The sequence below is a fragment of the Lampetra planeri genome, chromosome 78 (assembly GCF_965212315.1).
Source record: "Lampetra planeri chromosome 78, kcLamPlan1.2.h2, whole genome shotgun sequence".
In the NCBI taxonomy this organism is placed as follows: Eukaryota; Metazoa; Chordata; class Hyperoartia; order Petromyzontiformes; family Petromyzontidae; genus Lampetra; species Lampetra planeri.
In genome coordinates, this window is record NC_136183.1 from 790,857 (window position 1) to 815,427 (window position 24,571).

Genomic DNA, 24,571 nt, shown 5'->3' on the forward strand with positions numbered 1-24,571 from the left:
CAGGGGGAGCGGACCCGGGGGCTCGTCGCTGTTCACCAACATCTCTCTCCGGCGTCCGGCCACGTGGAAGATCTCGTGTGGTTTCCATCGCCGTCATCGTCACGCCGCCAGCCAGCGGCGTAGCCGAGTGAGGACGATGGGACCATGCCGAGTGATTGGCAATGTGTGTAGCCAGTAGAGGTGTTATTACCTAGAGTTATACTCAGTGCGAGGAAGAACAAGTGTTGGCCTGTGTTGTGCCCACTGTGAGTAATAAAGAAGAAGAACCTTCTACACGACGTGTCGTGGGAAGTTGCTCATTACACATGCATCAAGATAATTTTGATTATTTAGCTGCGATAAATTTCAACATAAGCCACTTCATTAAGCTAGCATTTGTGGTCAGATCGCTTCTGAAAAAGAAACGTAGCTTAGTGGGTCGTTCCTGGTAAGAAAATTATCGTTCAGTTTTTTTTGGTATATCTATTTTTAAGTGGCTTGTTTACCTTTGCTATACTTTGCAATCCTATAGGTTTTTGTATTGTGTGTTAGAATGTTTTGATCCGCCCCTACTGGGCATCTGTGAAAAAGAGCTTTATAGCCCGTCGGATTCTTTCAGTATAAATACATATTCTGATTCTGCTCAGCTGGCAGTGGTGATGCTGCCCAAAACAAAACATTGCGTGCTATGGCAGCATTAGTAAGTCCTGGTAAACAGCACTCAAACAAACTGTATATTTAGTGTCAGTGTACTTTGTGTTCGAGTGTGTAATGACTAGGTGTACTGTATGTGCGTGTATACTCTGGATAACGTGGGGAGTGGTAGTCTCGCGGGATGACGTCACCATCAGTCGGCGCCTCCCCCTCTCTCTGGCGATGACTCTGAAAATGCATTCCGGCACAGTGGACTTGAAGGGTTTTTCTCCTGTGTGTGTTCTCTAGTGGCTCTGAAGAACTGATGACCATGCAAATGCCTTGTCACACAGTGCACTTGAAGGGTTCCTCTCCTGTGCGAGTTCTCTGGTGCCGTGTCAAATTTCCAGTACAATCCGTGCTGTATGCACACTGGTCGCATTGTTGCCTTTTGTACTGAGCTGTGCCGAGTGTCTTTGCTCCATCATACCAATTCTGCAGAGGAAGCGCAGATGCAAACAGAAAACAAATATCCACACCTTTTGCGTCAGTATCGAGGCACAGAAGAATGCATATATATACAGTCACACATGACTTACACGTCTATACTTATTCTTATTTTCATAATACAGTGAAAAAGATTCCCCAATTCATCACACGGGCTGTTAAGGCACACAATGAGAGGGCCAATGGTCATGAACATGCTTGGAAGCCCTAGTATCTCCAAAATAAATGTCAACCCAAAACTCCAAGCACACAATTTTGGCTGTCTGGCTACAAAAAGAATATTTATAAAAGCAAAATTCATCTAAAATAGCAAAAGGTGTTGAAAATAATATTTGTATTATGCAGAAATCGATAAATTAATGTTTAATCGCAACTTATAGGTGTGAAGCCAGGCTCAGATTTGCTTGAATGCATGGATTAACAGATCTAACGTTAGCTGCATATGTGCTGTGTTAATTTCTGACTGTATCCATTCTTAGAAAAAGTTCCAGAGGAAAACAAAAATAAACTATTTTTTTATTTAACCTCCATGTTCACTAGTTAATATACTTTACTGCAAATACAAACTTTACACTGTCAGACACAGGCATGGTAAAAATGTGGTGGTGTGTCCAGAACCATGCCTGGCCACCTTCATCTGCTCAGTATTAATGCTTCCTCACTTCACCATGTAATTAATTTAAGATAAATCAACATAGCATAGGCCCACAATAAGTTCAGTTTTCACTGCTCAATCGTGTTTGCTGTCGGTGATAATCAAACTCTAATTGTTGAGTTCATAATGTAGTGAAATAATTGCGCCACCGCTGCCAAGATAGATAAACTCTTACAAATAAATACATTGCACATGGATAATTAATATTTTCTATAAAAATCAGCCACAATTCATGACGAATTGGAAGTAACCTCATCAGTGCTCATGCCATGACAGGTGCAATTTAAGGCCATGTCAGTGTGGATCCCAGTAGGTCATGGGAATGATCCAGGTGTCAAGGGATGACTGACAGATGCACCAGCTTTTGCCCCCACTGTCTTGCTGGGTTTTAGGAAGCCAGTGTTCCACCCATTCATGTGAGCGTCGCTCTTCCGACCTCATTGTTGTTGAAGAGCAAATACCTCCAACTGCCCTGCAGCATAGCTCACAGGCCTCCTCCAGAGGCCGATCTTGACACTCCTGGTACCAGTCATCTGCAGGTCTGATCACATCCTCCAATCTATTCTCTAGCCAATGGCATGCCTGTTTAGCCCTCATATCTTGACTAACAGAAGCTGCTTGAGCATGCGGTGTCTGGGAATGTGGGATTCATGGCCAAACCAATGCAGCCTTGCCTGCTAAAGAGACTCACTGATTATATTTAATATTGATATCTTGAGGATCTGTAAGCTTCTATTACAATATAGTCTGGTTCAATAGAGGATGGCTCATAGGCAGGCCAGCCTTCATTGTATAAGCCAGCACAGACGGTCATTTAAATAAGTTAATATTGTACAACCACAGAGAAAGGAGTAATATCTGTGGCCAAGAAAAGTCACAGCTTTGTTTGCTCATTCCTTTATAAATCTGCTTGTCCTGGTGAGGGTAGCAGTGGCAGCACGTTGAGTAGGGCGGTCTAGGCCTCCCTTTCCCTTGCAACAGACTCCAGCTCTTCGTGGGGAATTCCCAAGCGTTCCCAGGCCAGCCGAGTGACATAGTCCTGCCAGCGTGTCCTGGGCCAGCCCCAGGGTCTTCGCCCAGTAGGAAATGCCTGATAGAGTTCCAGAGGGAGCCCATTGAGGAGCATCCTTACATATATTCTATATTGATATCACCCCTGGAGCAAGGCCCAGGGGTTGTGTTCGCCAACAAGCGCCTTGTGGCCGGGTGACTCACGTAACCTGGTCGGGCCCAGCCTGAAATATCTACGTGGCACTATCCTGTTTGCCCGCCATCCGCAGGACGAAGGGTAAGGGGCGGGTGCGATGCCAGTATGGCAGGGAGAGGGATGGCCCCATTTCATGATGGAATAATCCATAAAAAGATTCCTTAACTCCATCTCATTGAGTAGCCATTACCAGATCATCCTCAGATGCAACAGGGTTGACCAGCAGGAAACGATCCCTTAACTATAACCAGGCATAGATAAGCATATTATTGTAACTGCAATGAATGCAATTAATTGTTATGCCCATTGTGAGCTTCTCAAACTACATGATTATTGAAGATCCTATGTAATGTAATGCATGAGACCAGAGTGAATTTCTGTCACAAGCCGAGTTGAACAGGAAATGGCTCCAAACTCCTGGTCACGCAGCTTTAGACACGCCTGCCCAAAATCATAAAAAGCCTCAACGAATGTGAGCAGAAGCAGAGACATTGAAAACTAAGAACCCAATGCCCCAAGCCTCTTTATGGTACTAATAGCGGTTAGTACCCGGCGTTGCCCGGGCAAAAAAGGCAGCTACACATGTAGTTACACACGCAAATCGACTAACACGCACACATAGAGTTACACGCACAAATGGACTCACACATACATACATAGACTGAACAACAACAACCGCCATTCGCCACTAAGTGGCGGTGACGTCACGACAACGCTTGTGCCAGGCTATGTGCACCTTGAGGCCACGTGAAGTGTCGAATGCCCGCTGGCAGGAGGTCACGGAGCAAACCCAGATGGCACAGGTCGACTGACTGAGACGACTGGCTGATGCACCACCTGTGGCCCCTACTGTGGCAACTTTCTGTGCTTTAGCCACGCGGCGCTCCGCTCATTGTTGTGAGCGTCGCTCCTCCGCCCTCCGTTGTTGTTGGAGGGTGACTGCCTCCAACTGCCCAGTAGCGTCCTTCAGGAGCCTCCTCCACAGAGGCCGATCTTGACACAGCTGGTAGCAGTCATCCGCAAGTGGACTCAGCTACAAATCCTCCTGTACCACATAACTCCATGTCTTCTCCAGCCCCCTGGATCCGGCCGAACAAAAGCTGTGCGGGCTACATGACTCAAGCAACGCAGCCTTGCCTGCCAGAGGTCACCGATGGGACTTGGTCCACATCTTTCAAGGATTTGTGAGCTCCTCACACAATGCAGCCAGGTTAAACCCAGGATGGATCGTAGGCAGGCCATCCTAAATGTTTCTAACCGGCGAAAATGTTCCATTAGGGGGGTCCAAGTTTCGCAAGCATAGAGTTTGGAGGGAATGACCGTGGTGGCCGAGAAGACCTGAAGCTTCGTACAGAGTGATAGAGCAGGTAGCTTCCACACAGCGTTACGCAGCCAATGAAAAGATAATGCAGCTCGACTTATTTGGAGTGAGACCTTTGCTGTTAAACCGGAGCCGGTCATTAGCACACTGGCAAGGTATGGGAAACTCTCCACTGTCTCCACAACAGCCCCATCACCAATTGGGAGTTGTGGGGGTGAAGTGTCCGATGGTATAAAATAGCCAGGCAGGTGCTTAGTTTTGGTGGGGCTGATGGTAAGGCCCCACCTGTTGGTGGCAAGCTCCAGGTTCAGCAGCAGCACCTCGAACTCCTCCGAGTGAGCAGCAATTAGCAGATAATTGGCATACATAACGTGGTTGAGCAATAGGGAGCCATCCCTTGACTGCACCCGGGCATCGATCAGCCTCTCATTGTACCTGTAGCAGATGGTAATTCCTCCGAAGTACGTGGTAAAAATATATGTAAAATAATGTGGGAGCCAGACGTCCCTGTTGCACCCGAAGGTGTAAAGGGAATGTCTCTGACTCACGGCCACGTAGTTTGACACGGGGCCGCTCACCATCATGAAGGTCCTTAAGGATCGTGAGCAGAGGGTCAGGGACTCCGAAAGCACGAAGAACAACCCAGAGACAAGGCCTACTGATGGTATCATAGGCCTTGACCAGGTCAATAAAGCACACACATGGACTAAGACGCACACAAGGACCAACAGACACGCAAAGAAATGGACTTACACTAACGAACATGGAGCCACGCACACACGGCGACTAACACACATGCACATGGACTGACACACATACACTTGAGATATACACACACATGGTGTCACACACACACATATCGACGTACACACATACAGCAACTCTCACACACACACATAGACTCACACACACATACATAGACTGACACACATTGGCGTACACACACATACACATATGGACTCTCATACACAGACATATACTTTAAATAAAGACGCATGGAGTAACACACACATATCAAGTCACACACATGCATTGACTTACACACACATCGAATGACACGCACACATGTATGGACTTATACACACACTAGCGGTTAGTACCCGGCGTTGCCCGGGCAAAAAAGGCAGCCACACATGTAGTTACACACGCAAATCGACTAACACGCACACATAGAGTTACACGCACAAATGGACTCACACATACATACATAGACTGAACAACAACAACCGCCATTCGCAAATAAGTGGCGGTGACGTCACGACAACGCTTGTACCAGGCTATGTGCACCTTGAGGCCACGTGAAGTGTCGAATGCCCGCTGGCAGGAGGTCACGGAGCAAACCCAGATGGCACAGGTCGACTGACTGAGACGACTGGCTGATGCACCACCTGTAGCCCCTACTGTGGCAACTTTCTGTGCTTTAGCCACGCGGCGCTCCGCTCATTGTTGCGAGCGTCGCTCCTCCGCCCTCCGTTGTTGTTGGAGGGTCACTGCCTCCAACTGCCCAGTAGCGTCCTTCAGGAGCCTCCTCCACAGAGGCCGATCTTGACACAGCTGGTAGCAGTCATCCGCAAGTGGACTCAGCTACAAATCCTCCTGTACCACATAACTCCATGTCTTCTCCAGCCCCCTGGATCCGGCCGAACAAAAGCTGTGCGGGCTACATGACTCAAGCAACGCAGCCTTGCCTGCCAGAGGTCACCGATGGGACTTGGTCCACATCTTTCAAGGATTTGTGAGCTCCTCACACAATGCAGCCAGGTTAAACCCAGGATGGATCGTAGGCAGGCCATCCTAAATGTTTCTAACCGGCGAAAATGTTCCATTAGGGGGGTCCAAGTTTCGCAAGCATAGAGTTTGGAGGGAATGACCGTGGTGGCCGAGAAGACCTGAAGCTTCGTACAGAGTGATAGAGCAGGTAGCTTCCACACAGCGTTACGCAGCCAATGAAAAGATAATGCAGCTCGACTTATTTGGAGTGAGACCTTTGCTGTTAAACCGGAGCCGGTCATTAGCACACTGGCAAGGTATGGGAAACTCTCCACTGTCTCCACAACAGCCCCATCACCAATTGGGAGTTGTGGGGGTGAAGTGTCCGATGGTATAAAATAGCCAGGCAGGTGCTTAGTTTTGGTGGGGCTGATGGTAAGGCCCCACCTGTTGGTGGCAAGCTCCAGGTTCAGCAGCAGCACCTCGAACTCCTCCGAGTGAGCAGCAATTAGCAGATAATTGGCATACATAACGTGGTTGAGCAATAGGGAGCCATCCCTTGACTGCACCCGGGCATCGATCAGCCTCTCATTGTACCTGTAGCAGATGGTAATTCCTCCGAAGTACGTGGTAAAAATATATGTAAAATAATGTGGGAGCCAGACACCCCTGTTGCACCCGAAGGTGTAAAGGGAATGTCTCTGACTCACGGCCACGTAGTTTGACACGGGGCCGCTCACCATCATGAAGGTCCTTAAGGATCGTGAGCAGAGGGTCAGGGACTCCGAAAGCACGAAGAACAACCCAGAGACAAGGCCTACTGATGGTATCATAGGCCTTGACCAGGTCAATAAAGCACACACATGGACTAAGACGCACACAAGGACCAACAGACACGCAAAGAAATGGACTTACACTAACTAACATGGAGCCACGCACACACGGCGACTAACACACATGCACATGGACTGACACACATACACTTGAGATATACACACACATGGTGTCACACACACACATATCGACGTACACACATACAGCAACTCTCACACACACACATAGACTCACACACACATACATAGACTGACACACATTGGCGTACACACACATACACATATGGACTCTCATACACAGACATATACTTTAAATAAAGACGCATGGAGTAACACACACATATCAAGTCACACACATGCATTGACTTACACACACACATCGAATGACACGCACACATGTATGGACTTATACACACACTAGCGGTTAGTACCCGGCGTTGCCCGGGCAAAAAAGGCAGCCACACATGTAGTTACACACGCAAATCGACTAACACGCACACATAGAGTTACACGCACAAATGGACTCACACATACATACATAGACTGAACAACAACAACCGCCATTCGCCACTAAGTGGCGGTGACGTCACGACAACGCTTGTGCCAGGCTATGTGCACCTTGAGGCCACGTGAAGTGTCGAATGCCCGCTGGCAGGAGGTCACGGAGCAAACCCAGATGGCACAGGTCGACTGACTGAGACGACTGGCTGATGCACCACCTGTGGCCCCTACTGTGGCAACTTTCTGTGCTTTAGCCACGCGGCGCTCCGCTCATTGTTGCGAGCGTCGCTCCTCCGCCCTCCGTTGTTGTTGGAGGGTGACTGCCTCCAACTGCCCAGTAGCGTCCTTCAGGAGCCTCCTCCACAGAGGCCGATCTTGACACAGCTGGTAGCAGTCATCCGCAAGTGGACTCAGCTACAAATCCTCCTGTACCACATAACTCCATGTCTTCTCCAGCCCCCTGGATCCGGCCGAACAAAAGCTGTGCGGGCTACATGACTCAAGCAACGCAGCCTTGCCTGCCAGAGGTCACCGATGGGACTTGGTCCACATCTTTCAAGGATTTGTGAGCTCCTCACACAATGCAGCCAGGTTAAACCCAGGATGGATCGTAGGCAGGCCATCCTAAATGTTTCTAACCGGCGAAAATGTTCCATTAGGGGGGTCCAAGTTTCGCAAACATAGAGTTTGGAGGGAATGACCGTGGTGGCCGAGAAGACCTGAAGCTTCGTACAGAGTGATAGAGCAGGTAGCTTCCACACAGCGTTACGCAGCCAATGAAAAGATAATGCAGCTCGACTAATTTGGAGTGAGACCTTTGCTGTTAAACCGGAGCCGGTCATTAGCACACTGGCAAGGTATGGGAAACTCTCCACTGTCTCCACAACAGCCCCATCACCAATTGGGAGTTGTGGGGGTGAAGTGTCCGATGGTATAAAATAGCCAGGCAGGTGCTTAGTTTTGGTGGGGCTGATGGTAAGGCCCCACCTGTTGGTGGCAAGCTCCAGGTTCAGCAGCAGCACCTCGAACTCCTCCGAGTGAGCAGCAATTAGCAGATAATTGGCATACATAACGTGGTTGAGCAATAGGGAGCCATCCCTTGACTGCACCCGGGCATCGATCAGCCTCTCATTGTACCTGTAGCAGATGGTAATTCCTCCGAAGTACGTGGTAAAAATATATGTAAAATAATGTGGGAGCCAGACGTCCCTGTTGCACCCGAAGGTGTAAAGGGAATGTCTCTGACTCACGGCCACGTAGTTTGACACGGGGCCGCTCACCATCATGAAGGTCCTTAAGGATCGTGAGCAGAGGGTCAGGGACTCCGAAACCACGAAGAACAACCCAGAGACAAGGCCTACTGATGGTATCATAGGCCTTGACCAGGTCAATAAAGCACACACATGGACTAAGACGCACACAAGGACCAACAGACACGCAAAGAAATGGACTTACACTAACTAACATGGAGCCACGCACACACAGCGACTAACACACATGCACATGGACTGACACACATAAACTTGAGATATACACACACATGGTGTCACACACACACATATCGACGTACACACATACAGCAACTCTCACACACACACATAGACTCACACACACATACATAGACTGACACACATTGGCGTACACACACATACACATATGGACTCTCATACACAGACATATACTTTAAATAAAGACGCATGGAGTAACACACACATATCAAGTCACACACATGCATTGACTTACACACACATCGAATGACACGCACACACGTATGAACTTATACACACATGTAGACTAACACACACACATATGGACTGACACATACATACACATGGACGTGCACACACACACTGACTGACACACATAGACACACAAACGCACATTGACTTACACACTGACATGGAGCCATGCACACACGTCGACTAACACGCACACACATATGGACTGAAACACACACATCGACTCTCACACACACATCGACGTGCACAGCAATCCCCGATGATGGCACAGCTATCAGCATCGCAGTACTACGTATCAGTAAATTGCAGGACGTGAGCAATTGAAACAATAGAAATGCATAGTAGAAATAATCTGAAATAAGTGTATATTAAATATCAGCAGTACGCACAGGTACGTTGAGAAGCAGGCTATAGTATAGATTATAGACTGGCAGTACGCCGACTCAATGACATAAGCATTGCTACAGTGGCGATAAAAAGCTGACAATACAGGCAGCAGCTGAAAAGCAGGATACAGTCGACATGAAAGGCTGGCAGTACACTTAGTGAGGTAAAGAAGCAGGCAACAGATTATAGACTGGCATTCACTCATAATGGGTAAAAGCAAAATTAACAGTGTAGATAATAGTGACAGTGCACTGACGTTAATGAATCAGTAGTCGACAGCACAGAATGGCAGTACACCGTCGCAGCGTCGTAAAAAGGCACACAAAAAGGGAAATATTTAGCAACCTAAGAATGAAAATGTAGTTTTCTGCACACAAACATTATGATTGTAATATTAGGCAACGTATTAGTTTGATTATAGTAAACAATGAAGCAGAGTTGTTCTCTGCACAAACATAATGTTAGTAATATTTGTAAACTTATTTGTTAATAATAGTAAACAATAAACCTGAGTTATTAGCGAAAGATTCAATAAAATTGTACTTTATATTGGCGTGGTGACGCCTCGTCCAGCGCAGAGCCCGCGGCCTCGCCTAGATTGGCAAGCCGGAGGAGGTGAGACATTGCCAGGCTGCGGGCTGGGCCGCTACCCCCCACCATCCCCCTGCCCGAGCCATAATAATACTATGTAAGCGCTTTAATAATATTAATATCTAGGAACCTTATAGCAGTAACTGCACGCATCGTGTTGGGGGGGGGCGAAGAGGACATGAGACTGTGAAGAAAAATCCGCAGGGTGATGTGTATATTTATTTCATGTTAAACGCGTAAAATAAAATGTCTCCCGTGAGCTCGACCGAACGCGCATCACTTGGCAGGGTCCGCCCCCCCCCAGGCAATTGTCGTGAGTTGGTATGGTCGATGTTGCGCAATAAGTAAATAATTTAAATAAGAATGCCACAAAATCGTTAATTAAACGACTTTAAATTTTACGGACGTGAAAACGGAATAGCCTATTCCCACCGCGGGGCTTAGGGCGTGCCGGCTGGCACGCCCTAAGCCCCGCGGTGGGAATTGCATTTAAAACCCACCGTCTGAGAGCCAAATCCCCCGCAAGCCCGCGTGCGCGGAGACTTTTATATATAACTAGCAGAAGTACCCGGCGTTGCCCGGGTGAAAAATATATTTCTTAATAACCTTACATATATACACAGATACTAAGGTATTGTCAAAGCCCGGTGGGCTTTGACAATACCTTTCACCACTCACAACTCACCCTCACCACTCATCCTCACCACTCACCACTCCCACTCACTACTCACCCTCACCATTCACCCTCACAACTCACCAATCTCCCTCACCAATCTCCCTCACCACTCACCCTCACCACTCACCGTCACCACTCACCAATCACCAAACACCCTCACCACTAACCCTCACCACTCACTCTCACCATTCACCCTGACCATTCAGCCTCACCACTCACCCTCACCACTCACCCTCTGCCTCACCACTCACGCTTACCACTCACCCTCACCACCACAACTCACCCTCACCACTCACGCTCACCACTCACTCTCTCCCTCTCCACTCACCCTCACTACACACTAATCACCCTCACCACTCACCCTCACTACTCACTAATCACCCTCACCACTCACCATTCATCCTCACTACTTACTACTCACCTTCACCACTCACCTTCACCACTGCCCCTCACCACTCACCCTCACCACTCATCCCTACCACTCACCCCTAACCACTCACCCTCACTACTCACCATCACCACTTACCCTCACCACTCACCATTCACCACTCACCCTCACCACTCATCCTCACCACTCACCATCACCATAAACCCTAACCACTCACCCTCACCCTCAGCACTCACCCTCACCACTAACCCTCACCCTCACGACTCACCCTTACTACTCACCACTCAACGTCACCACTCTTCGTCACCACTCACCCATCACCATCACCACTCACCATCACCACTCACCCTCACTACTCACCATCACCACTCACCACTCACCCTCACCACCACCAATCACCCCTCACCACTAACCCTCACCACTCACCCTCACCACTCACCCTCACCACTAACCCTGACCCCTCCCTCACCACTGACCACTCACCCTCCCCACTCACCCTTCCTACTCACCACTCAACCTCACCACTAACCCTCACCCCTGACCACTCACCCTCCCCACTCACCACTCACCCTTCCTACTCACCACTCAACCTCACCACTGACCACTCACCACTCACCCTTACCCTCACCACTCACTCTCACCACTCACCCTTACTATTCACCACACACCCTCACCACTCACCCTCAACATCAACACTTGCCCTCACCACTCACCATCATCACAAATCCTAACTACTCACCCTCACCACTCACCCTCACCACTCACTCTCACCACACCCTCAGCACTCACCCTCCCCACTCACCCTCACCACTTAACTTCACCACTCAACCTCACCCCTCTCCCTCGCCACTCTCCCTCACCACTCACTGTCACCACTCACCCTCACCACTCACCACTCACCCCTCACCCTCACCACTAACCCTGATCCCTCACCACTGACTACTCACCACTCACCCTCACCACTAACCCTCACCATCACCACTCACCCTTACTACTCACCACTCAACCTCACCACTCATCCTCACCACTCACTCCTCACCCTCACCACTCACCCTCACCCCTCACCCTCACCCCTCACCATCACCACTCACCCTCACCACTCACTCTCAACATTCACCCTCACCATTCTGCCTCACCACTCACCACTCACCCTCACCACTCACCGTCATAACCACCACTCACCCTCACCACTCAACCTCACCCTCACTACTCACCATTCATCCTGACCAATCACCACTGACCAATCACCACTGACCACTCTCCACTAACCCTCACCACTCACCCTCACCACTCACCCTCACCACTAACCCTGACCCCTCCCTCACCACTGACCACTCACCCTCCCCACTCACCCTTCCTACTCACCACTCAACCTCACCACTCACCCTCACCACCCACCACTCACCCTCACCACTCACCCTTCCTACTCACCACTCAACCTCACCACTGACCACTCACCACTCACCCTTACCCTCACCACTCACTCTCACCACTCACCCTTACTATTCACCACACACCCTCACCACTCACCCTCAACATCAACACTTGCCCTCACCACTCACCATCATCACAAATCTTAACCACTCACCCTCACCAATCACTCTCACCACACCCTCAGCACTCACCCTCCCCACTCACCCTCACCACTTAACCTCACCACTCAACCTCACCCCTCTCCCTCACCACTCTCCCTCACCACTCACCCTCACCACTCACCACTCACCATCACCACTCACCCTCACCACTAACCCGGATCCCTCACCACTGACCACTCACCACTCACCCTCACCACTAACCCTCACCATCACCACTCACCCTTACTACTCACCACTCAACCTCACCACTCATCCTCACCCCTCACCCTCACCACTCACCCTCACCACTCACCCTCACCCCTCACCATCACCACTCACCCTCACCACTCACCACTCACTCTCACCATTCACCCTCACCATTCTGCCTCACCACTCACCCTCACCACTCACCCTCACCACTCACCGTCATAACCACCACTCACCCTCACCACTCAACCTCACCCTCACTACTCACCATTCATCCTGACCAATCACCACTGACCACTCACCACTCACCCTTACCCTCACCACTCACTCTCACCACTCACCCTTACAATTCACCACACACCCTCACCACTCACCCTCAACATCAACACTCACCCTCACCACTCACCATCATCACAAATCCTAACCACTCACCCTCACCACTCACCCTCACCACTCACTTTCACCATACCCTTAGCACTCACCCTTCCCACTCACCCTCACCACTTAACCTCACCACTCAAACTCACCACTCACCCTCACCACACACCCTCCCATTCACCCTCAACACTCACCCTCACCCCTCTCCCTCACCACTCTCCCTCACCACTCACCGTCACCACTCACCACTCACCCTCACCACTCACCCCTCACCATCACCACTCACCCTCACCACTAACCCTGATCCCTCACCACTGACCACTCACCACTCACCTTCACCACTAACCCTCACCATCACCACTCACCCTTACTACTCACCACTCAACCTCACCACTCTTCGTCATCACTCACCCTCATCACTCACCCTCACCACTCACCCTCACCACTCACCCCTCACCATCACCACTCACCCTCACCACTCTCCCTCACCACTCACCACTCACTCTCACCATTCACCCTCACCATTCTGCCTCACCACTCACCCTCACCACTCACCCTCACCACTCACCGTCATAACCACCACTCACCCTCACCACTCAACCTCACCACTCAACCTCACCCTCACTACTCACCATTATCCTGACCAATCACCACTGACCAATCACCACTCAACCTCACCACTGACCACTCACCACTCACCCTTACCCTCACCACTCACTCTCACCACTCACCCTTACTATTCACCACACACCCTCACCACTCACCCTCAACATCAACACTCGCCCTCACCACTCACCATCATCACAAATCCTAACCACTCACCCTCACCCCTCACCCTCACCACTCACTCTCACCACACCCTCAGCACTCACCCTCCCCACTCACCCTCACCACTTAACCTCACCACTCAACCTCACCACTCACCCTCACCACTCACCCTCCCATTCACCCTCAACACTCACCCTCACCCCTCTCCCTCACCACTCTCCCTCACCACTCACCGTCACCACTCACCACTCACCCTCACCACTAACCCTGACCCCTCACCACTGACCACTCACATTCACCACTAACCCTCACCATCACCACTCACCCTTACTACTCACCACTCAACCTCACCACTCTTCGTCATCACTCACCCTCACCACTCACCCCTCACCACTCACCCCTCACCACTCACCCTCAACACTCACCCTCACCACTCACCCCTCACCATCACCACTCACCCTCACCACTATCCCTCACCACTCACCCTCACCATTCTGCCTCACCACTCACTCTCACCACTCACCCTCACCACTCACCACTCACCGTCACAACCACCACTCACCCTCACCACTCAACCTCACCACTCAACCTCACCCTCACTACTCACCATTCATCCTGACCAATCACCACTGACCAATAACCACTCACCACTCTCCACTAACCCTCACCACTCAACCTCACCACTCACCCTCACCACCCACCACTCACTCTCACCACTCACCCTTACTATTGACCACACACCCTCACCACTCACCCTCAACATCAACACTCACCCTCACCACTCACCATCATCACAAATCCTAACCACTCACCCTCACCACTCACTCTCACCACACCCTCAGCACTCACCCTCCCCACTCACCCTCACCACTTAACTTCACCACTCAACCTCACCCCTCTCCCTCGCCACTCTCCCTCACCACCACCAATCACCCCTCACCACTAACCCTCACCACTCACCCTCACCACTCACCCTCACCACTAACCCTGACCCCTCCCTCACCACTGACCACTCACCCTCCCCACTCACCCTTCCTACTCACCACTCACCCTCACCACTCACCCTCACCACTCATCCTCACCACTCACCATCACCATAAACCCTAACCACTCACCCTCACCCTCACCACTCACCCTCACCACTAACCCTCACGACTCACCCTTACTACTCACCACTCAACGTCACCACTCTTCGTCACCACTCACCCATCACCATCACCACTCACCATCACCACTCACCCTCACTACTCACCATCACCACTCACCCTCACCACCACCAATCACCCCTCACCACTAACCCTCACCACTCACCCTCACCACTAACCCTGACCCCTCCCTCACCACTGACCACTCACCCTCCCCACTCACCCTTCCTACTCACCACTCAACCTCACCACTAACCCTCACCCCTGACCACTCACCCTCCCCACTCACCACTCACCCTTCCTACTCACCACTCAACCTCACCACTGACCACTCACCACTCACCCTTACCCTCACCACTCACTCTCACCACTCACCCTTACTATTCACCACACACCCTCACCACTCACCGTCAACATCAACACTTGCCCTCACCACTCACCATCATCACAAATCCTAACCACTCACCCTCACCACTCACCCTCACCACTCACTCTCACCACACCCTCAGCACTCACCCTCCCCACTCACCCTCACCACTTAACTTCACCACTCAACCTCACCCCTCTCCCTCGCCACTCTCCCTCACCACTCACTGTCGCCACTCACCCTCACCACTCACCACTCACCCCTCACCCTCACCACTAACCCTGATCCCTCACCACTGACTACTCACCACTCACCCTCACCACTAACCCTCACCATCACCACTCACCCTTACTACTCACCACTCAACCTCACCACTCATCCTCACCACTCACTCCTCACCCTCACCACTCACCCTCACCACTCACCCTCACCCCTCACCATCACCACTCACCCTCACCACTCACTCTCACCATTCACCCTCACCATTCTGCCTCACCACTCACCACTCACCCTCACCACTCACCGTCATAACCACCACTCACCCTCACCACTCAACCTCACCCTCACTACTCACCATTCATCCTGACCAATCACCACTGACCAATCACCACTGACCACTCTCCACTAACCCTCACCACTCACCCTCACCACTCACCCTCACCACTAACCCTGACCCCTCCCTCACCACTGACCACTCACCCTCCCCACTCACCCTTCCTACTCACCACTCAACCTCACCACTCACCCTCACCACCCACCACTCACCCTCACCACTCACCCTTACTATTCACCACACACCCTCACCACTCACCCTCAACATCAACACTTGCCCTCACCACTCACCATCATCACAAATCCTAACCACTCACCCTCATCACTCACTCTCACCACACCCTCAGCACTCACCCTCCCCACTCACCCTCACCACTTAACCTCACCACTCAACCTCACCCCTCTCCCTCACCACTCTCCCTCACCACTCACCGTCACCACTCACCCTCACCACTCACCATCACCACTCACCCTCACCACTAACCCTGATCCCTCACCACTGACCACTCACCACTCACCCTCACCACTAACCCTCACCATCACCACTCACCCTTACTACTCACCACTCAACCTCACCACTCATCCTCACCCCTCACCCTCACCACTCACCCTCACCACTCACCCTCACCCCTCACCATCACCACTCACCCTCACCACTCACCACTCACTCTCACCATTCACCCTCACCATTCTGCCTCACCACTCACCCTCACCACTCACCCTCACCACTCACCACTCACCGTCATAACCACCACTCACCCTCACCACTCAACCTCACCCTCACTACTCACCATTCATCCTGACCAATCACCACTGACCACTCACCACTCACCCTTACCCTCACCACTCACTCTCACCCTTACTATTCACCACACACCCTCACCACTCACCCTCAACATCAACACTCACCCTCACCACTCACCATCATCACAAATCCTAACCACTCACCCTCACCACTCACCCTCACCACTCACTCTCACCACACCCTCAGCACTCACCCTTCCCACTCACCCTCACCACTTAACCTCACCACTCAAACTCACCACTCACCCTCACCACACACCCTCCCATTCACCCTCAACACTCACCCTCACCCCTCTCCCTCACCACTCTCCCTCACCACTCACCGTCACCACTCACCACTCACCCTCACCACTCACCCCTCACCATCACCACTCACCCTCACCACTAACCCTGATCCCTCACCACTGACCACTCACCACTCACCTTCACCACTAACCCTCACCATCACCACTCACCCTTACTACTCACCACTCAACCTCACCACTCTTCGTCATCACTCACCCTCACCACTCACCCTCACCACTCACCCCTCACCATCACCACTCACCCTCACCACTCTCCCTCACCACTCACTCTCACCATTCACCCTCACCATTCTGCCTCACCACTCACCCTCACCACTCACCCTCACCACTCACCGTCATAACCACCACTCACCCTCACCACTCAACCTCACCACTCAACCTCACCCTCACTACTCACCATTATCCTGACCAATCACCACTGACCAATCACCACTCAACCTCACCACTGACCACTCACCACTCACCCTTACCCTCACCACTCACTCTCACCACTCACCCTTACTATTCACCACACACCCTCACCACTCACCCTCAACATCAACACTCGCCCTCACCACTCACCATCATCACAAATCCTAACCACTCACCCTCACCACTCACCCTCACCACTCACTCTCACCACACCCTCAGCACTCACCCTCCCCACTCACCCTCACCACTTAACCTCTCCACTCTCCCTCACCACTCACCGTCACCACTCACCACTCACCCTCACCACTAACCCTGACCCCTCACCACTCACCTTCACCACTCACCCCTCACCATCACCACTCACCCTCACCACTCTCCCTCACCACTCACCCTCACCATTCTGCCTCACCACTCACCCTCACCACTCACCCTCACCACTCACCACTCACCGTCACAACCACCACTCACCCTCACCACTCAACCTCACCACTCAACCTCACCCTCACTACTCACCATTCATCCTGACCAATCACCACTGACCAATAACCACTCACCACTCTCCACTAACCCTCACCACTCAACCTCACCACTCACCCTCACCACCCACCACTCACCCTCACCACTCACCCTTACTATTGACCACACACCCTCACCACTCACCCTCAACATCAACACTCACCCTCACCACTCACCATCATCACAAATCCTAACCACTCACCCTCACCACTCACTCTCACCACACCCTCAGCACTCACCCTCCCCACTCACCCTCACCACTTAACCTGACCACTCAACCTGACCACTCAACCTCACCACTCACCCTCACCATTCACCCTGAACACTCACCCTCACCCCTCTCCCTCACCACTCTCCCTCACCACTCACCGTCACCACTCACCCTCACCACTCACCTCTCACCATCACCACTCACCACTAACCCTGACCGCTCACCACTGACCACTCACCACTCACCCTCACCACTCACCATCACCACTCACCCTCACCACTCACCCTCACCACTCACCCCTCACCATCACCACTCACCCTCACCACTCAACCTCACCCTCACTACTCACCATTCATCCTGACCAATCACCACTGACCACTCACCACTCACCCTTACCCTCACCACTCACTCTCACCACTCACCCTTACTATTCACCACACACCCTCACCACTCACCCTCAACATCAACACTCGCCCTCACCACTCACCATCATCACAAATCCTAACCACTCACCCTCACCACTCACCCTCACCACTCACTCTCAACACACCCTCAGCACTCACCCTTCCCACTCACCCTCACCACTTAACCTCACCACTCAAACTCACCACTCACCCTCACCACACACCCTCCCATTCACCCTCAACACTCACCCTCACCCCTCTCCCTCACCACTCTCCCTCACCAATCACCATCACCACTCACCCTCACCACTCACCCCTCACCATCACCACTCACCCTCACCACTAACCCTCAACATCAACACTCGCCCTCACCACTCACCATCATCACAAATCCTAACCACTCACCCTCACCACTCACCCTCACCACTCACTCTCACCACACCCTCAGCACTCACCCTTCCCACTCACCCTCACCACTTAACCTCACCACTCAAACTCACCACTCACCCTCACCACACACCCTCCCATTCACCCTCAACACTCACCCTCACCCCTCTCCCTCACCACTCTCCCTCGCCAATCACCATCACCACTCACCCTCACCACTCACCCCTCACCATCACCACTCACCCTCACCACTAACCCTGATCCCTCACCACTGACCACTCACCACTCACCTTCACCACTAACCCTCACCATCACCACTCACCCTTACTACTCACCACTCAACCTCACCACTCTTCGTCATCACTCACCCTCACCACTCACCCTCACCACTCACCCTCACCACTCACCCCTCACCATCACCACTCACCCTCACCACTCTCCCTCACCACTCACTCTCACCATTCACCCTCACCATTCTGCCTCACCACTCACCCTCACCCTCACCACTCACCACTCACCGTCATAACCACCACTCACCCTCACCACTCAACCTCACCCTCACTACTCACCATTATCCTGACCAATCACCACTGACCAATCACCACTCACCACTCTCCACTAACCCTCACCACTCAACCTCACCACTCAACCTCACCACTCACCCTCACCACCCACCACTCACCCTCACCACTCACCCTTCCTACTCACCACTCAACCTCACCACTGACCACTCACCCTTACCCTCACCACTCACTCTCACCACTCACCCTTACTATTCACCACACACCCTCACCACTCACCCTCAACATCAACACTCGCCCTCACCACTCACCATCATCACAAATCCTAACCACTCACCCTCACCACTCACTCTCACCACACCCTCAGCACTCACCCTCCCCACTCACCCTCACCACTTAACCTCACCACTCAACCTCACCACTCACCCTCACCACTCACCCTCCCATTCACCCTCAATACTCACCCTCACCCCTCTCCCTCACCACTCTCCCTCACCACTCACCGTCACCACTCACCACTCACCCTCACCACTAACCCTGACCCCTCACCACTGACCACTCACATTCACCACTAACCCTCACCATCACCACTCACCACTCAACCTCACCACTCTTCGTCATCACTCACCCTCACCACTCACCCCTCACCACTCACCCCTCACCCTCACCACTCACCCTCACCACTCACCCTCACCACTCACCCTCACCACTCACCCCTCACCATCACCACTCACCCTCACCACTCTCCCTCACCACTCACCCTCACCATTCTGCCTCACCACTCACCCTCACCACTCACCCTCACCACTCACCACTCACCGTCACAACCACCACTCACCCTCACCACTCAACCTCACCCTCACTACTCACCATTCATCCTGACCAATCACCACTGACCAATAACCACTCACCACTCTCCACTAACCCTCACCACTCAACCTCACCACTCACCCTCACCACCCACCACTCACTCTCACCACTCACCCTTACTATTGACCACACACCCTCACCACTCACCCTCAACATCAAGACTCACCCTCACCACTCACCATCATCACAAATCCTAACCACTCACCCTCACCACTCACTCTCACCACACCCTCAGCACTCACCCTCCCCACTCACCCTCACCACTTAACCTGACCACTCAACCTGACCACTCAACCTCACCACTCACCCTCACCATTCACCCTCACCCCTCTCCCTCACCACTCTCCCTCACAACTCACCGTCACCACTCACCACTCACCCTCACCACTCACCCCTCACCATCACCACTCACCACTAACCCTGACCGCTCACCACTGACCACTCACCCCTCACCCTCACCACTCACCATCACCACTCACCCTCACCACTCACCCTCACCACTCACCCCTCACCATCACCACTCACCCTCACCACTCTCCCTCACCACTCACTCCCACCATTCACCCTCACCATTCTGCCTCACCACTCACCCTCACCACTCACCCTCACCACTCACCACTCACCATCACAACCACCACTCACCCTCACCACTCAACCTCACCACTCAACCTCACCCTCATTACTCACCATTCATCCTGACCAATCACCACTGACCAATAACCACTCACCACTCTCCACTAACCCTCACCACTCAACCTCACCACTCACCCTCACCACCCACCACTCACTCTCACCACTCACCCTTACTATTGACCACACACCCTCACCACTCACCCTCAACATCAACACTCACCCTCACCACTCACCATCATCACAAATCCTAACCACTCACCCTCACCACTCACTCTCACCACACCCTCAGCACTCACCCTCCCCACTCACCCTCACCACTTAACCTGACCACTCAACCTCACCACTCACCCTCACCACTCACCCTCACCATTCACCCTCAACACTCACCCTCACCCCTCTCCCTCACCACTCACCCTCACCACTCACCACTCACCACTCACCCCTCACCATCACCACTCGCCCTCACCCCTAACCCTGACCGCTCACCACTGACCACTCACCACTTACCCTCGCCACTAACCCTCACCATCACCACTCACCCTTACTACTCACCACTCAACCTCAGCACTCTTCGTCATCACTCACCCTCACCACTCACCCCTCACCACTCACCCTTCACCCTCACCACTCGCCCTCACCACTCACCCTCACCACTCACCCTCACCATTCACCCTCAACACTCACCCTCACCACTCTCCCTCACCACTCACCGTCACCACTCACCCTCACCACTCACCACTCACCCCTCACCATCACCACTCACCCTCACCACTAACCCTGACCGCTCACCACTGACCACTCACCACTCACCCTCACCACTAACCCTCACCATCACCACTCACCCTTACTACTCACCACTCAACGTCACCACTCTTCGTCATCACTCACCCTCACCACTCACCCCTCACCCTCACCCCTCACCCTCACCACTCACAACTCACTCTCACCATTCACCCTCACCATTCAGCCTCACCACTCACCCTCACCACTCACCCTCACCACTCACCCCTCACCCCTCACCCTCACCACTCACCCTCACCACTCACCCTCACCACTCACCCTCACCACTCACCCCTCACCACTCACCCTCACCACTCTCCCTCACCACTCACCACTCACTCTCACCATTCACCCTCACCATTCAGCCTCACCACTCACCCTCACCACTCACCCTCACCACTCACCGTCACAACCAGCACTCACCCTCACCACTCACCCTCACCACTCAACCTCACCCTCACTACTCACCATTCATCCTGACCAATCACCACTGACCAATCACCACTCACCACTCTCCACTAACCCTCACCACTCAACCTCACCACTCACCCTCACCACCCACCACTCACCCTCACCACTCACCCTTCCTACTCACCACTCAACCTCACCACTGACCCTCACCACTCACCCTCTCCACTCAACCTCACCACTCAACCTCACCACTCAACCTCACCCTCACTACTGACCATTCATCCTGACCAATCACCACTGACCAATCACCACTCACCACTCTCCACTAACCCTCACCACTCACCCTCAAAACTAACGACTCTCTCACCACTCACCCTCACCTCTCAGCACTCACCCTCACCACTCACCCTCACCACTCACGCTCACCACTCACCACTCACCCATCACCACTCACAACTGCCACTCACCGTCACAACAACCACTCACCCTCACCGCTCACCACTCACCCTCACCACCACTACTCACCCTCACCACTCTCCCTCACCACTGTCTCACCACTCACCACTCACCCTTCTCCCTCAACACTCACGCTCACCCTCACCAATCATCCTCACCACTCACTCTCACCACACCCTCAGCACTCACCCTCCCCACTCACCCTCACCACCTAACATCACCACTCAACCTCACCACTCACCCTCACCACTCACCCTCACCATTCACCCTCAACACTCACCCTCACCCCTCTCTCTCACCACTCACCGTCACCACTCACCCTCACCACTCACCCTCACCACTCACTCACCCTCACTACTCACCCTCACCACCACTACTCACCCTCACCACTCTCTCACCACTCACCCTCACCACTCACCATCATCACAAAGGGTGAGTGAGGGAGAGTGGTGAGGGTGTATATATTTGTGTCTATGATGACAGCAGTACATGCTGACGTTTTGTATGTTAAATGTAAAAGCAAAATGTGTGAATGTGTGTGTCTGCGACACGCAGTTTGTTAAAAAGGGAATAGGGCGATTTTAAAGTAATCTACAACCCTTGATTCCTTCGCAACGATAGCAAAGAATCGCTTCTTTTCGCGCTTGGGCTACATGTTTAATTACAGAGTTTTATTTCCATTGGTATGTTATGTTTGAAAGTTTTCAGGAGTTTTTAATAATATTTTTGCCCCGGTCAACGCCGGATATTTCCCATTCGTAGCAGTTTATATCGACTCTATAATCTACTTATTTTAAAGGGGAACAGGGCGATTCTAAATGAATCTACAACCATCGATTCCTCTGCGCAATTCAGAAAATCGATTCTTGGCGCGTCGGGTTTAAAAGTAATTACACAGCTGTATTTTCATTGGTATGTAATGTTTTAAAGTTTTCAGAAGATTTTAAATGTATTTCCCCCCCGGGCAACGCTGGGTATATCGAGTTTATAGCACAAAAAGTCTTCTCCTGACACGTGTAGGGTGTCGAGGCCTAGTACCGTGCAGAGCCTCCGGCCTCGCCTAGATGGCCCACCCGGCTGAGGCTAGGGGCTGGGCCGCTACCCCCCCCCCCCCCCCGCGCTACAAAAATACTGTATAATCGCTATAATTTTATTATCTACCAACTCTATAATAGTAAGTGCACACATTGGAGTGGGGGGGAAGTGAAACTTTGATGTATTTACCTCAGCGTCGCGTGTTAATGCGTGTGCATATTTTTAACGGGAATTAAAAATGGCGTCCACCCCGCAGCGAAGGCGTCGCTACCTGTTGCCAGGGGCAACCGCCGTGGTCAGCGCCGGTCGGCAATAGTAATAGTAAATAAATAAATAAAGAGTAAATACATAAATAAAGAGAAATCACACGAAATCGATAATCGGACCGATGTAAAGGCGACGGACGAAAAATCTGAAATGCCTACGGTCACCGCGGAGCCGGGGGCGTGCCCACCTGCAAAATTTTTTCTTCCTAAACCCCACGGCCCAAGCGCCAAATCCCTCCAAAGCGAGCGTACGCAGACAGACAGACAGACATACAGACAGACGGACAGACAGACAGACGGACAGACGGACAGACAGACAAAAAGTGACGTTTATAGGTAAGAAGAAAGAAGAAAGATAGGCCTTAATTACATCACGAAAGCAGAGATCTCGTTTCTGGTAAAATTTCCATACTTCTCTGCTGTACTCGATTGACAGAAAATAC

General features: G+C 52.1%; 1 protein-coding gene across 4 annotated transcripts in view; it reads right to left on the reverse strand.

Annotated features, from left to right (window-relative positions):
- The window catches only part of LOC144738185 (uncharacterized), a 61,807-nt gene that overhangs the window by 31,789 nt on the left and 5,447 nt on the right, over positions 1-24,571 (reverse strand). For 2 of the 4 annotated variants that reach the window (XM_078621182.1, XM_078621183.1), the window contains exon 2: positions 782-1,107. The gene's annotated coding sequence lies outside the window, so the exon portion shown is untranslated. The remainder of the gene's footprint in view (positions 1-781; positions 1,108-24,571) is intronic. The other 2 variants (XM_078621185.1, XM_078621184.1) reach the window with 2 other exon arrangements.